Consider the following 18,498-nt stretch of genomic DNA (forward strand, 5'->3'; position numbering starts at 1 on the left):
TGCATGTCGGTCTGGAGCTCTGTAATTAAACATCCTCATGTATTTACATCAAGATGGTCCTTCATGATTTCTTGGGTGCATGCCAAATTGGGAGTTGGGTGGGGTTTTCCCCACTAGGTTCTAACACTGAAAGCAGGAATCCAGAGCCCAGTTCTAGATCCTAACCTTTTGCTGACCCTACTTCTAAGTATGACCTCATACACATGTTCACTCCTTTCCACCCCTTAGGACTGATAACTATCTTCTCATTTATCAATTCATCCATTCAGCAACTAAGTCTTGGCTGTGCTAGGTGCTAGGTTAAGAGACGGCATACACTGGTCAAAGAAGACAGGCAAAGGTCCCTTGTTACAGAGGAAATGAATGACTACAAAGAAGCCATCAAAACAAGTGCCCAATCTTGCAAGCACTATGAAGAAAATAAACAGAACCTGCCATAGAGAATGAGCAACAGGAGGAAGGCCTTGTCACCCTTGAGCTGGGATGGCTATGAGAGTCTTGAGGACAAGATAGAGAAGGACAGTCCAAAGCTTGCCCCACTCCCAGGAATCTCTACTGCCTCAAAATTTAAGTATGATCCCATTAGAAGCATACAGATCATGACATAGAAAAGGTTCCATGCATTCAGAGAAAGTATGCTTCAAACAGTCGCCTATAATATCTTCATATGGCACACCACACACTCAACAGGTTTGGAGAGGTGCTACTTTTTTCAAAGAGCCACTGAAACACGAACGGGTTTTGTTAGCGACAGTTCAGAGTCCATCATGGTGGGGAAGAGAAGGTAGCAGGGGCTTGAAGTAGCCAGTCACATCATATCCATAGTCAGACACCAACAGAAGGTGTTGGTTAACTCCATTTTTATACAGCTCAGGGTCCCCTGCACAGGGGATGATTCCTCTCATAATTCATGTGGGGCTTCCCATATTAATTGACATCATCGAGATAATCCCAAAAAGACTTATATGCCAGGGAATTCTGGGTTCTATTTACTAATTCTAATAGCTTTCCAAGTGGCAAAGCCAGAACAATGAACTCAGAAACTACTGATGTCCCCTGGCCACATCTGAGCACATGCTGAGTCCTGGCCATAGGTCATAAAAACTCAAAACCAAGCAGACAAAAGGAGATTGGGCTGTTCTAAAATGCCAGACAGAACATGAGAGAGTGCTTAAGTCATGCCTGCCTCCAAGTGTACTTTTGAGGCTATGCAAGTTGCCGCATCCTGTAGCTACATGTGGAGAGCTACAGTTTTCACTAAAGGAGAACATTTCAATGCTGGAGACCTCTACCCAGGTCTTCTTACCTTCAAGCCTCCTCTTCTCAGAAAATTCTCTTTGTTCTTATCATTTCCCCTTCTTTTCTGAGAACTGCTCTCTCTCTCTCTCTCTCTCTTTCTCATATATGTATATTGGGATCCAGGATCTCATACATGCCAGAGAGGTGCTCTTCAGAATGTAATCCCCCTCTTATAAGACAGCGTGTTGTCCTAACTGCACCAGAAAAAATTCTTGAAAGAAAAAGTTATGACCTCTCTTTCTGCCTAAGTGGTTCTTGCCTTTAAAAATTGTTTGAAATCGCTTGTGAGATTTGAGAAGTTTCACATGTATAAAAGGTATTTAAATTGGCTCACTAGACTACAGGGCCGGTGGTTGGTGTTTGCCTGAGGAGGAGGACTGGGAGCTGAGGCCCTAGGTCATGCTGTTTGAGCCTATTTTTCATTTGGTCAGTGAATTACTCACCTAACAAGTGTATACTGAGGATTTGCCATTTGCTAGACTCAGTTCTGGATACTAGGAAGCCAGCAGTCAACAAATATGACCGGGAGCCAGCTCTCTTGAACCTTTGATGCTGATGGAGGTTCTCAGACAATGCTCAAGCAGACATGCTAAAGGTGATGAGGGGAAAGAAAACGGGCTGAGGTTTAGAGCTGTGGGGAGTTATCATATATAACCTTGTCAGGCCCGGCAGTGGTGGTACACGCCTTTAATCCCAGCACTTGGGAGGCAGAGGCAGGCAGATTTCTGAGTTTGAGGCCAGCCTGGTCTACAGAGTGAGTTCCAGGACAGCCAGGGCTATACAGAGAAACCATGTCTTGAGAAAAACAAACAAACAAACAAACAAACAACCTTATCAATAGCTACTCCCGTCTTTCTTTATGTCCCCAGCTCTGTGAAGTCTAATTGAAAGCAGCACTCAGTTCTCTAAGACCAGCTCAAAGGAATTCCCTCCTGCCAGGCTCCCAGCTCCTCCTGCTCTTTTCCTTACATCAGGAGCAGTCCGTTGTAGCCAGTCTTCCACTTTCAGTGGGATACTTTTGTCCTTATTTTAAGGATTCAGGCTCCAGAAGAAAAGCCCGTCTCTGATAGTATCAATATCTCGCCTGTACATATAGTTCTAGTGTGAGCCAGAGCAGAAGAACTGTCCCATGAGCAAACAGAAAAATTAGACTGAATTTTCAGTTCCCACCAAAAGGAGGCAAGAATTAGCCTGGAGAAACTTCAAGCATCAGTATGGTCAACTCCCTGGAGGTAGGCCCCACCACATAGGTTTGAATCAGAGCCTTGGGGTAGAGCCCAGCAAGGAACCCTTTAAGGTGACATCTAGTGACTCAGAAGCGCTCTTAGACTGATTACCTCAAGGCCGAAGGAGAAGGTAGAAGTACAATGCCTCACCTCTCTTTTACCCTGAGCCAGTGGGAACGGATCGGGAACAGCCTGGGAGAGAGGATGAAGAGAAGGAAGAAAGCCCTGAGAGGAGGAGGAACGAGAAAGGGGCCATTTCCCAGAAGGTCCCGAGACCCTGCCTCTGTCCTGGGCCGGCTTACACCCCTGTGGGCGGAGTCTTGGAGAACAGACCGCGTCTCGCGCTTGCCGGGCCACAACCTCAGGACCCTTGCGGGGTCTCTGGCTCTCGCCCCGCGGGTACCTGCTCGAGCTGCGGGGCTACCTCCAGCACGGCCGCCGCTTTGAGCGCTGCCAAGATCGTCGCCGCGTCGGATCCCCGCCGGGAGAGTGTGGCAGAGTCCGCGTTGGAGCCGAGCCGACGGTGGCCGGGCGGGCGGCCTGGCTGTGGCTGCGTAAAGTGGTACCTCCTCCGGAGCCCAGGTCACCATGCACTGCGTACCTCCCTAGCGCAGTGCGGGGCTCCTCAGCCTAAGGACGCGTGGCATGGGCATGTTTTGCGGGTCCTCCTACATGATGAAAGGTCCTGCGTCCCACCACTCCCTGTACTCTCTGCTGGAACCAGAGGTGACTAGGCTGGAGGAGGGTCCGGAACAGGTAGGAAGAAGTGTGGGGAGTTCAGAACCAATGTATCAGAGCGGGCAAGGGGCAGGGGTGGGGAAGAGGGAGGGTAAAGGAAGAGTAAAGGGAGAGGGAGAACGGTGTGGCGAGGATAAGGCAAGGGAGGAGGGCGACCAGAGGGCATGAGAAAGGAAGAAGGGCAGAGGAGGGAAGAGAGGAAGAGGAAGGAGAGGAGGAAAGAAGAAGAGGAGGACAGGGACAGGAAGGTAGAAGAGTAGGAGCGAAGGAGGGAAGAAAGGTAGGAAGAGAGGAGGAGAGCACATAAGAAAGGAAGGGAAGAGGAGGAAGGAAGAGGAGATGAGCAGAAGACTGGAAGAAGCTGAGGGAAGGGGTTGATAGAAGGAAGGAGGGGGAGGCAGAAAGAGGTTTCCTTTTTAGCTCTCTGGTAGAGGGGGTCCATTAGGAGAACAGAGTCTGGCTGGCAGCCCACATGATGAGCTTGGAGCTTTCTTGTTTCCCGGGTCCACTGTTCCTCCACCTTCAGTACTTTCAAAGATAACAAAGCTGAGAAGTCCCGCAGGGAAGAGTATGCAGGACTTTATGGTCCTCAGGGTGGTGCTCCAGGACCTGTAGGGTCTCTTGGGAGACCACTCACAACGTACCTTTGCCCTCTACCTTCAGAGGGCACCTCTCTCCTAACATCAAGTGTAGATTTACTCAAGCATACAATGAAGAAACACCCAGTCAATCATCCAGCCTACAGGATGTGCCTTTACATCATCACTCACAAGATGTTACTACCGTAGATCAAATGACCAGCTAGATGGTCACATCTCTGCAATCAGGAAACGTACTGCCTAGCAGAGGATAGGGACAGACGCAGGTCCAAGGACCACTCGTGAGGATCAGTGTGCATGCTGGGAGCTTGGCTTTATCAGAAAGGCTACAACAGCTCCCCACTTCTGGACCCTCCCTGAGGTGCTCTGGTATGGGAGATGTTGGCTAGGGCATGATAATTTCTCTTTGAAACAGGGTTCTTGGTGATGCTGCTGCTGTTGACTATCTCCAGAGATCTCCCTGGCATGGTCAGGGACAGTGCTCTAGCTGGAGGGAAAGGGGATGTGAAGGCCTGGAAACTGAACGGAAGTAACCAAAACCAAAAGCTTAGCTAACACAGAATGCTTGCGGTGTGCCAGGTGCTACAGCAGGTTGTTCATATTCAAACCCCCCACCCCCACAGGCATATTCTTGCCGTCTCCATGGAACTAAAGCATGACGATTCAGAAGCTTGGAAAAGTGGCTGGGGGTATACCTCGATGGTGCTGCCCTGGCCTATTGTGTCAAGCAAGCCCTTGGATTCCATTTCCAGTACTGGGGAAAAAGTTTCTCGACCCTTTAAAGCTGGTAGGTTGTACAGTAGGAATTTGAAGCCCCAGAGGCCTGAATCTATTGCCTTGGCTCTTAACCACTCCAGACCGTGGTTGTGAAAGTCTAGGTAAGTCATATCAGGCAGCGTGGATCATGGACTCAGGAGAATGGAAAGTAATTTCCAGTTTGGAGTGAGGGCATCACTACACTTGTCTCTTGGCTCAAGGAGCCTTCAGGGTGCCTGTCGGGATATGTGTCAGAGGGGGAGGGTGGAAAGATTCAGGCAAAACCGGGAAGTTCAGGTGATAGGCTCTGCAAGACTTGAGTAAGCTTCAGTGATGAGGCCCTGGCCTGCGGCTGGTGCAGTCTAGCATTTATTTACTTAGGTGTTGCTGTTACTGAGATTGAGTAAGGCAGATTTGGAGGAAATGGGATTCTTTGAACAGATGACATCCTTGCTTTAGCTCCTCGCTTGCCTTCCGGGGCAAAGGTCAGGATTATCTATCCCGTGTAGCATGTGCTCACATTTATCTGGATTTTCCCAAGTCAGTCAAATAAATAAGACAGTAAGACATTTCCAGATGAAAATAGGAATTTTCTTGTCCTATAAAGTTCTGGCCAATTATTATTATTGGGTTCTGGCTTCCTAATTGGAGACTCTCTTCCCTGGTTTGATGTCATAAAGGTCCAAATACTGCCCTGAACACATGAGGCACCTTAAAGTTGGCATCTTCTCACTGGTTTCACTTCAACAGTTATATTTGAATAAAACCCCAAACACACCTCCTATGCTACTTCTCTGAACCCCAGTGCTGTGGTTTGCAAAATCCTCAGTCAAGGTAGATATGACAGGATTCACTGGAGTATTGGGGTGAGTCTCTCAGAGGAGTTAATCTATTCCTTCCAGAACAGAGGTTAATTTCCATAAGAACAGGTGTGGTGGTTTGAATGAGAATGGCCCTCTTTTATTTGACTGCTTAATCATCAGGAAGTGGCACTGTTTGAAAGGATTAGAAGGATTAGGAGGTGTGCCCTTATTGGAGTTGGTGTGGCCTTGTTGGAGGAAATATGTCACTGGGCGTGGGATTTGAGGTTTCCAAAACCTAAGCCAGGACACCAATCTCTCCCTCCTGGACCTCAGATCTCCCCCTCCCCCTCCCCCTCTCCATCTCCCTCTCTTCCTCCCTGTCTCCCCCACCCCCCCCCCCCCCCACCCCCGACCCCCCACCCCCAGCCTGTGGATCAGGATATATCGCTTAACTACTTCTCCAGAACCATGCCTGCCATGCCTGCTGTCATGCTTCCCACCATGAAACTGTAAGGAAGCCTCCAATTAAATGCTTTCTTTTATAAGAGTTGCCATGGTCATGCTGTCTCTTCACAGCAATAGAACAGTAACTAAGGTAGCCGGTTAGTATAAAAAGTAAACCTGGGCCCTAAATCTCTCTAGCTTCCCGTGTCTCACCATTGTGATGTTATCCATGATGAAAGGTCCTTCCCAGAGCCTGAGCTTGGACTTTTCAGCCTTCAAAGTTTTGTTATAGATAGCTCCTTTTCTTTAAAAGCATTTAGCCTCAGGCTCTTTGTTTTACCAACAGAAGTGACATATAAGACTAATTTGCAATGTTGTTTCCAAACCAAATAGCTTGTAGTGGACGACAAATTAAATTCTGGGCTAAATTAACTATCTTTCTGTTGCTTGGCACTAATATATTTAAAATATGAGGTTGTTTATGCATCTTCCTCTCATCCAGACTGACTGTAATGATGTAATGGATGAAGTGGGTGACTGTAGTGGAGGTGTTAGAAAATACAGAGCGGGTTAAGAATAGATGCAGGATTGGACATGCGGACCCATAGAAGAGAGTGGAAACACCCTAGAAAGGCACATGCATTTCTAGAGAAATAGTTTCATGAGCAAGAAAGGGATTGACTAGAAACTGACCTATCCACATGAGCAGTTATATCACAGCAAGGTTAGCAGATGACCTATCCACATGAGCAGCTATATCACAGCAAGGTTAGCAGATGACCTATCCACATGAGCAGCTATATCACAGCAAGGTTAGCAGATGACCTATTCACATGAGCAGCTATATCACAGCAAGGTTAGCAGATGACCTATCCACATGAGCAGTTATATTGCAGCAAGGTTAGCAGATGACATATCCACATGAGCAGCTATATCACAGCGAGGGAAAAGAGGAATTGGATAGGATCGGTTACATTAAACATGACTCAAGGACAGGCACCCTACCTTTATGTAAGGGACCTAGCTAGATGGCTGGGAGCAGGTGGCTCCCAGCGTGATGGCCTGAGTTCAATCCCAGGGATCCATGAGGTGAAAGAGAGACCTGACTCACACGGGTTGTCTTCTGACCCAGGCTGTGTGCCCTTGTCCCCCAGTAAAAAGTAAGTAAGTAAGTAAGTAAGTAAGTAAGTAAATAAATAAATAAATAAATAAATGTAACACTGCTTCTTTTACCCCCTCCCTCTGCCCTAAGAGGCGAGCCGTGTTCCGGAAGAAATTACTTGTTCATGTTTACCCGACCAAAGTCCCAAAAATCTGGACGCAAGCCTCCATCCCTGCTATGTAGAAGGCTGAGGCAGGAAGATCACAAGTGCAAGTCTCCCTGGGATACACAGTGAGTTAATACTAGCCTGGCCAACCTCCTGAGACCTTGCATCAAATAGGAAAGTACAAGGGGTATAGTTCAGGAATAGAACACTTGCTTGCTTAGTGGGATCAAGTACTAATTAAAAAACAACAATAACAAAACAGCAACAACAACAAGTCCAAATCACAACCAAAAGCAAATATAGTTTAAGGAGAATTCCGAGTCAGTAGGAAATGGGAGCAGTCATGGACAGTTGGGAGAAATGAAAGGCTTTGGAATTTCAAGGGAAGAGTTTCATTTGCGAGGATGTGTGCTAGTCTGGAAAACACTACAGAGGAATTGTGTAGAAATTAAGCTCCTGGTCTCAGCTTTCCTGGCCATTCTCTGCCTGGTCATCAATTCTTCCCCTTTCTCCTGGCTTCCTGGGGTCAAGCTAACTGCCTCGGGCTGACAGGTCTCTAGTTGGCTAGATCTTGCAAAACTCCTTTGTGTTGTTTTACAAATGAGATTTTCCTTTCATTGATTCACCCCCCCCACACACACATAAAATATGTAACTGATTAGCATTAAGCTAATTCAATGTCTCCAAATGAGTCCAGCACAGCCAAGGGCACTTGGACAAGCAAAGGTACAATCCAGGCACCTGGAGGGGCCAGGCCTCAGTGGAGCATAGAATCGGTGTCTGTGGGGGTGGGAGCATTAAATCTCACTGTCATCCAGGCAGTGAGAGTGGAAGTAGCTTGTCTGGTCTCAGTTACCAGTGTGGAAGAGGCACTTGGGTTCTGTGCCCTGATTACTGGGGTCAGAGGCCAACTTGTGCTTCAGCGGTACTAATCACCTACAGAGCCTGAAGTCAGCTTCCATCTTAGGTGAAGGAACAGCTGTGTAGTCTTGACCAAGCTAAGTTCTCTGCTTTGCTCCCCCAGGATGCTTTGGGGATAACCCTCAGGTGCAGGCATTGGGCCCTTGAGAATTGCCAAGATCCCTGCAAGTTGGTATGACCCCAACTACCCAGTCTCTATAGCCCCAGTTTTCCTGGGGTCCTGAGCCTGGCTATCCAGACCTACTGGTGCTCTTTGAGGCCATCTGGTTTTGTTTAAATAACGAGAATCAGTGCAAAGGAAAGATATTCAACTTAATTGCTTTTCTCATTCTTTAGTGATTGGTATTGTGACACTACTGATTGCTATTTTTTATTCCCACTTAAAATGTAGAGATCTTGACCCCATTGTGTGTGTGTACGTGCGCCCCTGGATGCCCCTGAATGCTGGCCTGTAGCCCCAATTGTCACTTATTACCTTGCATCTATGAGGGAAATGCCTTCTGCCTTTCAAACCACAGCCTTGCAAATGCACTTTTGGAACACAGTCTGTTTGTAAGCTGGGCCTGACAGTATTAACAAACAGCTCATGGCCCAGGGCAGCCCCACAACCAAATGACATGTGGTTTAAGGTTCATGTAACAGCCAGTTCATTTAAATAATGTTAGCTAGACCCGGGGCTTTCAGGTTCTCCGGTTTCTGGGTAGTTTAGAGTGGAGGGCAAGAGTCTCCACAGCGACAAGGGCGGGTGTGGTGTGCCCACTCCCTAGGAGAAATGCCACATTCCTGCTTTTAATGGCTTGCCCCACAGGTTTTTAGGACCGATCCTCTTCCGAAGGCAAGCTTTTCAGTTCTGCTGAACAATTGATCTTGAGAAAGAAGAACTCCTTTTAAAAAGCAGCCTTCGTTTCAAGCTTGGAAGTTCAGCCAGGGTCATTCTGGTTTATTGAGTGCAGGGGCCCCTCAGTGGGAGGGAAAACCACATTTCAGTCCTCCCTGGGGCGCCTGTCCCTCCCCTCGCCCTGTTTTCTTTTTGCCAGCGCCTTTAACATGTCTCCTCTTTACTAAGTTAGAAGCCAGACAGCCCATCCCAGGCAAGCCAGTCCATTGACCTAGCCATAAAAGGAGCTGATCTTTCGCAGACACTCAGTCAGCCCAGGCACAGGGCTAAGCATAGGTTGTGTCTGATATCATTTCATCTGTGGACTCATCCCCCGTGGTAGCTGTCACCAGTTTATAGCAAGATCAAAAGAGAGTGGGTAGCAGCATCCAGACTGTCCCAGCAGCCTGACCTCAAGCCTGTGGTGTGGGGTCCTCTATGTAGGACTTGCCAGCATAGCTTCAGAACTTCAGTTTAATTGCCAAAATCACACCACAGCTCTGTCCCACCAAAGTCACACTCTTAGGAAAGAGAAACAAGAATGCTCTTATAGAACATTCTTATGCTCAGCTATAGACCCTCCATCCGGAGGTTAATTTTGGCTTCTAACACACGTTTGGCCTGATCTCCCACTCTGCTTCTTATCCATAGCAATAGCTGAAAATTATTATTTATCATCATCATCATCATCACCATCATCATCATCATCAATATCATTAGTTTCACACTAGGGGTAGAACCAGGGCTTCCTGCATACTAGGCAAGTTCTCTGCCAACAAGCTCCATCCCCATTCTAGGTAACTGAAGCTTTTTGTAGTACCTACATCTAAGGACTCTCCCACCCCCACCCCCAAGCTTGCAGAACACTCTCCCTTCTCCTTTGACTCTTTGGGAATCCCACCCTCATCCCAGGGCCTGGCTGCCTCTGTTCCCCTACTGGTCTTTCCCAGACCCCAGTGGCAATATGCCTCTTTCAATTCTTTGCTCTCCCAGTCTTTTGCATCCAATTCAATTCCAGATTGCTTAGTAGTGGATTGCTCAAGGTGCTGGTATGTAGAATAATTCCCCTTTGTGCTTGAGGGAGGCATCCCAAGACATAGTGGATTCTTAAAACTGTGGACAGTACCAAACGGCATATAAAAGGCGTAGTATCTCCTCAGTGGATCTAATAACTGAAGGAATTACTAAGGAACTAGCCGATGGGTAGTGCATAGAGTGTGGACACAGTGGACAAAGGGGTGGTTTATGTCCTTGGCAAGACATCACCAAAAGAACTTTCATTGTGCTACCCAGGCAGTGCAGTTTTAAACTGGTGAATTGTGTATCTTTGGAATTTCCCACTCAATATTTTAAGGCCACAATTGACTACAGGCAAATGAAACTAATCGAAGCAAAACCATGTGTGTGTGTGTGTGTGTGTGTGTGTGAGAGAGAGAGAGAGAGAGAGAGAGAGAGAGAGAGAGAGAGAGAGAGAGAGAGAGAGAGAGAGAGCCAGGGAGGGAGAGGGAGAGGGAGAGGGAGAGGGAGAGGGAGAGGGAGAGGGAGAGGGAGAGGGAGAGGGAGAGGGAGAGGGAGAGGGAGAGGGAGAGGGAGAGGGAGAGGGAGAGGGAGAGGGAGAGGGAGAGGGAGAGGGAGAGGGAGAGGGAGAGGGAGAGGGAGAGGGAGAGGGAGAGTCTAAACCTCTGAAGAGTAGAGACTGTCTTCCATCTAGAGCCAAACCAAATGGGTGTCATTTTGCTCCAGGCCTGTCCCTGGAATCTGGAGGGAGAGGAAGGACAAATGGTCTCCCTCAGCCCATCACCTGCAGAAGGTCCTCTTAGGAGAGAGCACTGTTGTTCCTGTGGCCACAGCCTTTCTATACCTACCCATTCCAGAACCATTGAGAGCTTCACAGGGTTATGGGTTGCAAATAAAGAAAGAGGCTGCTAGTGTGTCCACACAGTTCCATGAAGTTCAGAAGGATCACCTGCTGGCACTTACAGTACAGTGGGCAGGAGGCACACATCTGTGTGAGCAGGTTCTTATTTTATGTGAAACCGTTAATGTTTTGTAATGGGCATGCGTTACAGCCATGTGCTATAACCATGTTCTAGCTAACAGTAGACTCTGTGCTATTGTGGTTCCATAAGATTCTGTGACCTATGAGTTACCAGAGCTGTCCTTGGTTTGTGTGGGTTCACTGGGTGATAAACATTAATAGGATCGCCTAGTGGTGGATTTCTTGAAACACAGCCCAGCTGCTACCTGGCATGTTACTGTACTTCTTCATGTATAGCTTGTTAATTAGGATGTGCGTTTTCACCATTACTTGGAGGTGCGCTGACGTGGTTGGGAGAAGGAAGTCAACACAAAGGGCAAAACCCAGGTCTGTCCTGTTTCTTTTGATTTTGTATTTCTATAGAACAATGATCACGTTATTTGTGTATGTGTGTGTTTTGTCAGAAGACAAATGGAAACACAAAGTTAGGGGTAGAGAGCTGGTGTTTGACAGTAGGGGATCCTTCAGGAGTGACTGTGTCAACAGGGGCCTGTAATTTGAGACAAGAAGAAGGTCCAGGAGCAACACTGGTGGTGGAAGCTGTGGGGTTTCTAGTCAAACAGCTGGGGTTCACTCAAGTCTCAGTGACAACACAACCTCATATGATTACCAACCTTGGGACACCAGGCTTTGTTAAGAGAACACTTGAGACATAACTTACACACTGCATCATTCACCCTTTTAAAACTGATGGTTCTGTGCTTTTTATAGATTCACAAAGTGGATCAGTCACCACTTCTGACTCCAGAACATATTCATTACCTGCCCCCCTGTCCCCCCAAGAAACCCTAGGTTCATTAGCTGTCAAGATTTATTCTGTCCCTGGCCTCTCACGTGGTGACCATCAATCCACCCTCTATCTCCATGGCTTGTCTCTAATGGACGTTGCTGCGCATAAATGCAGCCCTCTATTATGTGGGCTTTTGCCTGGCTTCTCTCATAGGTGTAGCACACGCCAATGCTCCATTCCTTTTTGTGGATGAATAGTGCTCCAGTTTGGGAACACACCATGTTCTGTTCACTAATCAGGCACTCTGGGGTTGTTTGTACTTTGGGACTAGTGTGAATAATGACTCTATGAAAAATTGTAAACCAGCTCTCTTTGCAGACATACATTTTCATTCTTCTCAATGTGTCTCAACAGGTGCGGCCAGTGATTCATACAGTTAACTGTGTGTTTAGAATTTTGAAGATCTACCACACCATTTTCCAAAATGGCTGCATTGTTACAATTCTGCTTGTTGTGTGAGGGATTTCACATGCTCACGGGAAGATCAGTCTGCCATTCTGGTGGGTGAGAAGTAGTGTTTCAGTGTGATTTTGGCCTGTATTTCCCTACCAAGCAGTTACACAGAATCTTTTTGTATGCTTGTCACACATTTCACTGTCTTAGAAGATACATGGTCTGGGTCTTCCCCTGGTTCTTTGTATCTATGGATGCTTGTCTCTGAAATACAGTTTTCAGGTATTGTCCCTAACTCTGTGGCTGTATTTCTTTCCTCAGTAAACTGTGGCATGCACTTAGTCTTACATTTATCTGTGTTTTCTCTTGCTACTTGGGACTCCTGTGCTGTAGGTGTTGTCTGTTGCTTAATCCAAGGCTGTGGAAATTCACTGCAGTTTCTCTAAGAGTGTGTGGTTAGCTCTGAGTTACTGTTACATCTGATGTAAGGTTAGGGTCCATCTTCTCTGTTGTGTGTTGTTTTGTTTGTTTGTATGTATGTAGATAACCATTTGTCTTGGTAGCATTCATTATAAAACTATCAGATCTCCATTGAGTCGTTGAATTGTCTTTTATGATTATAATTATTTATTTCTACACACCTGATTCTGTTCGTTTTTGAGTGGGTCTGACAAACTATCTTACTTCTTGAAGGTTTGTATTAGAGTTTGAAATGCTAAAATTTAAAGAGTGAGTCATTCACCTTTGTTCTCTTCCACCTCATCTCGGCTGTTCTGTATTTTCATAAGAATTTTATAGTTTGTCAGTTTCCACAAAAGAGGCACCTGAGATAGCTAGCAACTGTATTATGCTGTACTTGTAGACTAGTTGGAGGAATGTTTTGATGTTTATAATATTGAATCTTAGAAGTCATGAACATGGGGTGCCTTCCCATTAATTTAGTTTTTTTTTTTTTACATTTTCTTTCTGTGTAGTTTTTAGTGTGAAAGCGTTGAATTTCTTTCATTAGATTCTATTTCTCGTTATTTTTATTAATATGGTATAAGTGAAACCATACTTTTAATTCATCTTTAGGATTGCTTACTGTTATAGAAATGCAATTGTTTGATGCATTGTATTATATCCTGTAAATTTTAGGAGCTTAATTTTTAGTGGTAATATTTTCTCTTTCTTCCTTTTTTTTTCTCATGAGTGTGTGTGTGTGTGTGTGTGTGTTTGTGTGTGTTCCTTATTCTATTGCTAAGATCCTGTTATTTGCTGGTTTTAATTTTTTATAGCATATTTTAGATCATCTTGTTTGTTAAAAGGTTTTAGATCTTCCTTTTCCAACACACATTTTCATGATCTCTTTGCTCCCCTCCTTTCCATACATGAGTATGGAAGTTCTTCCCAGCACTCCTTTATCATCGAGTGTATTTCTGAAAGGTTGCTGGCACTGCCCCTCCTTTGTTCTTGGGGTTTGTCTCTTTGTTTGGTCAGTCAGAGCTTTTGTTGATTGTGTTGACGGACTTTGTCTAGAAAATTCCGGAGACTTTATTGTCCTTCGTGCTAAGCTCTCCTGTCCCTTTCCTTCTGTTCACTTTGGGTGTGGTTTGTGCCCCTTGCGGGTTCAGGTGGAAGCCCGGTTACTATGTGAGAGCTTTTACCTTTTCAGTAGCTACTCCTGCCTGACCATTGATTTAGCTCCGTCCTGTGCTTCTCCATATGGTTCCTTTCATTTATTACAATTTCAATGTCTAGGAATGTGTTAATTCCCACTTTTTTTGTGAGTTTCCCCGACTTCCTCTGTCATTCATGTCTACTTCCGTCCGTCGTCTTTGGGACAATCCTTTCAGGTGTGCTGAGGTTTGTCTGCCTCCTGTGTTATCTGAGCTGGAGGATGTTCTGCGCTTGTGTCACAGTGAGTGCATGACTCTCAGGGCAAGGCAGGAAAAGATCACAAGTTGGCACTATCACAGTGGACCCAGCGGATGTATTAGGTAGTGTACAGGTAGGATTGTAGGAGAGGTGACTTTCCTCACAGTCGCAGGCCTTCCAGACGCAGCAACTGTCATTTAGAAAAGGAAGGTGTTTTCTGGGTTATCATGGAATATCACAGATAGCAAGGTAGGGAGTCTTTGGATCAGATACCCCCCAAAGGGGCAGTGCTGTGCTAGTTACCCTTCTCATTGCTGTGCCAAAGTGCCTGACGCAAACAGCTTAAAAGGAAAATGGGTTGTGTTTGCTCTTGGTTTTAGAGGGTTGGAGGACATGGCAGTGTAGAGAAGTTCATGCCAAGTCATGGCAGCCAGGAAACATCAAAAGGGAGATACCAAGCAAGACACAGCCCTCCACACACCTTCCCTATGACCTCTTATTGTTTTCTTCCACCTAGGTTCTACCTCCCACCTCGCACTGCTTCCTAATAATGCTAGCACATGCCGGGTGGTGGTGGCGCACGCCTTTAATCTCAGCACTTGAGAGGCAGGGGACAGGCAGATTTCTGGGTTCGAGGCCAGCCTGGTCTACAAAGTGAGTTCCAGGACAACCAGGGCTATACAGAGAAACCCTGTCTCAAAATCCCCCACCCCCAAATAAAAAGATGCTAGCACGTTATGTACCCAACAAGGATTAGATCAGAGCCCACAGGATGCCACAGTCTCCAGGATGCCCAGAGTAGTGCTTTCCTGCCGCACTTGACATTTCTCCACTCTCCAGTCAGGTTAATAGCTCAAAGTAGCCATCAGAGGCAGTGTACTCTCCCTTAACTGTCTTAATAGACAGCACCCCACAGTGACTCACTGGCATTTCTATCCCTGTAAGCATTTATATGATGATCCCAAAGTGGACCTGAGCTCAGCATTCCATGTTCTATGCTGGCTAACTGTTCTCTCCTCTGTGCATTGCTGAAGGCCGTGTGCAGCTCCCTCCGATACCATGTTGACTATGCCTTTCTTCTTTATTGGGTTCTGAGTCCTTTTGGAATGCCCACTCCTGTATCAGCAGAATGGGATATAATTTCCTCTAGAGTAAAGCTGGGGTAGGGCAGAGTTGCTGCATCTATACCTACATTGGCTCATGGCTTGTGGATACACACTTGGTGTGTATTTATTGAAGAATAAACCACTGTCAAATAACTGGTGATCAGTGAATATTTGCTGAGTTAATAAACTAGTGTGTGCGTACATGATGTGTTTCATAGGCAGTTATCACACTGCTCAGTCCATCAGCCTCAGTAACTGCGTAAGGGAAATACAGGGTGAAGAGTAGTCAAGGGGGCTCATGCCTGCATTTGATTTCCAGTGTTGATACCTCTTTCCCCCCAAAACATTGCAAATCTCAGACATACTGTTGTTTGACCAGAAAACAGGGAACGAGGGATGGAGAATAGTTTTGGGTAACTGAGCCCTTTGTGCTATGAATCTCTACTGAACTCTGTTTATAAGTGCATTTATCCTTTGTGGAGTTAGGAAATGCTACTCAAAGAACTCTTAAGTTTTGTCTTTATGGATCAAATCCTATCTTGAGCTATTTACTAAAGGGATGAGGAATGAGCTGCCTAGGGATATATAATTTTAATATCCTTTAGCTTTTCTGTTTAGGGAACTCTCCCACTTTAAGTGTTTGAGCTTCTCCAGGAGTCACAAACCATTTCTAGGAACTCAGAAGTCTAAAGCTCTCCCCATTTCCATTCCTGGGTGTACATTCATGGTTCCATCTGCCTACAAAAGAAACCTAGTAACTGAAGACGTAATTAAGACTACAGTTACCAACATAGCAATAAATAAACAACAATAAACAAGGTTGAGCACAGACCTACCTGCCCTACTCTGGGCCCACTTTATGGCTTGTGCCTACATCAAAGATGGGAACAGGATGAGTAGTGGCCAGAGCTGGAAAGTCCACCAGAAGGCGCACATGGCAAGAAGGAGACAGAGCATGAGCTACAGTGACTGACAGAAGCCCTTTCTGGCATCTGCTTAGTCTCTAGAGCCCAAGGTCCTGTATCCCGTTATATAACTATGTAACCTCTGGCTTGTTTGCAGAGAGAACATTCAAGTAGATTTCTTTCTTTCAAGTGTGTTCGCTTGTTGGCTTTGACATGCTCTATGGTAGCGCAGGTTGACTTTGGACTTGCTGTGTAGCTGAGACTGAACTCCGGATCTTCTAGCCTCTACCTCCTTGGTGCTGAGAGTGTATCCTTTGACATTGCACTTCTCTTTTTTCCAAGTGTTTCTTTTCACCACTTCTGCTGAGTGTGTCCATCCCACTCTGACTCCTGACTTTGGATGAAGTGGATCTTTTATTTACTGTTTGCTTCTTTGTCTCTTCCTTGTTTTTATCCTTTCCCAAGTCCCAAGCTTCGTGGTTGAACTGTCTGACTATGAGTTCTGGGAGTGGCACTCAGCCCTCATACTCACATACAACACTAGGGGAACCAGAAATGTTAAACACGGATGCTTTTCTCTTCAGTGGAAGTGGTTTATACCCGTTTCTGCCTGGAAAGCTGGGAATGGGTGAGTTAATAACTTGGTGATCTTTGCTATCTGTAGGACCAAGTCTCAAATCCCTCAAGACTCTCACGTATACTCCAGACCCTTTCCAGGCTCTTGAGCATTGCTTCTGAGTCAAAAGGACCCATTCTTATGGAAGGGGCAGCAGGTGCTTTGCAAAAGGGTTTCCGTATAGGCGTGCCTTAAACTTTATAGCGATCATTTTCTCTTTTTTCTCCTCTCAAAGTTTTTTTTTTGTTTTTGTTTTTTTTGTTTTTTGTTTTTTGTTTTTCGAGACAGGGTTTCTCTGTATAGCCCTGGCTGTCCTGGAACTCACTTTGTAGACCAGGCTGGCCTCGAACTCAGAAATCCGCCTGCCTCTGCCTCCCGAGTGCTGGGATTAAAGGCGTGCGCCACCACGCCCGGCTCCCCAAAGTTTTACCATGTAAGTCTGTCAAAGATAAATGGCTCGGGGTCAGACTGTAGAACTTTGAGTCAACACTGGCTGGCTAAGTCATGCTGAACTGGATCTCCTTCTTGCCTCATACTTCTTGTTACTCTGCAGGCCGGCAGTGTCTGCAGGGAGCTCACAGACCTCCCCCAATCCCCCTCTCCCCACCCCCTCGAACTGCTACTCCTGCTCTCATGCCCTTTAGATATCCATGGGTTTTGCCTTGAGGATCTGATGAGAAGCAGAATCTAGCGGGGGTGCAGAGGAAAAAAATGACAGGTATCAGCTGAGCAGTGGGCGGCATTAGCTGTGGAGGCAGAGGAGCCTGAGGTGCTGCAGAGAAATGGCCAGGGATAGAAGGTGAGAGCCTACTCAGCTAGACAGGTAAAGTGCTGTGAGATGAAGCCCTCACATGACAACCATTAGAAGTGTCAGACTTGGGGCACGAGAGGTGACTCGGGGGGTTAAGAGCATGTGCCTCACCTGCAGACAACTCAAGCTTATTTTCCAGGACCCGCACTGGGTGACTCACAACTGCTGTAACTGCAGCTTCAGGGTATGTGATGTCATCTTGTGGACTTGCCAGGCATTGCACTCTCGTGTAGACAGCTAGCCAGCCAGCCAGACGGATGAATGGGGACACACACACACACACACACACACACACACACACACACACACAGGGATTTTCTTTTAGAAAATCAGAGCTGTTGAGGCACTGCTATGTTCATACTGTCTGCATTCCGTCTCCAGACAAGCCACCAGCTTCACTGACATAATCTTCCTGCGCTTCGGTTTTCTTCATTTCCTTACACGGTCTATAAGGAATAAAACCGACGCCTGTGTCTCCAGTCCCTAAAGCACATCTGGCACATTATCAGTCACTATTTGCTCACTAAGCACCTGGTCCAAGGCGAGCATCCTTGCGCTTCTGCAGTGCACTCCCACACCGAACAGGTGTCAGCATCTGTTTTCTCCCTGGCTTGAGTGTTTTAGGAGCGCTGCTAGCTGGTCCCTGGGCCGCACTTTCATGTGCTGGATAGAATGTCTAAGCAAGTTTTATAATAAAATAATGAAGTATGGGGATGGTCCTTGCTGAGGTCTGTTTGTGTTCCCCTGAAATTCGTCATAAGGTGAGATCCCCAGTGAGTTGCTATTAGGAAGTGGAGTCTTTGAGATGAGGTCCTGCTGGCAGAATTGAGATTGCTGCTCTTATCAAAGCGGCCCAGGGAAGTCTTGCCACCCCTTTGTCATATTAGTGAATAGTAAGAAGGATCCATATATGGAGCAGAGAGGCTTCCTAGGACACGGAATCTCCTGGCTCCTTTCCAACTGTCAGGGTTGTGTGAAATAGATTTCTGGTGTGTATTCATTGCCCAGTCTAAGATAGCTTGTCACAGTGGCCTACATGGATTAAGACAAG

Source organism: Mus caroli, unplaced genomic scaffold, assembly GCF_978045245.1.
Source record: "Mus caroli unplaced genomic scaffold, Mus_caroli_1 scaffold_3, whole genome shotgun sequence".
Taxonomy (NCBI): domain Eukaryota; kingdom Metazoa; phylum Chordata; class Mammalia; order Rodentia; family Muridae; genus Mus; species Mus caroli.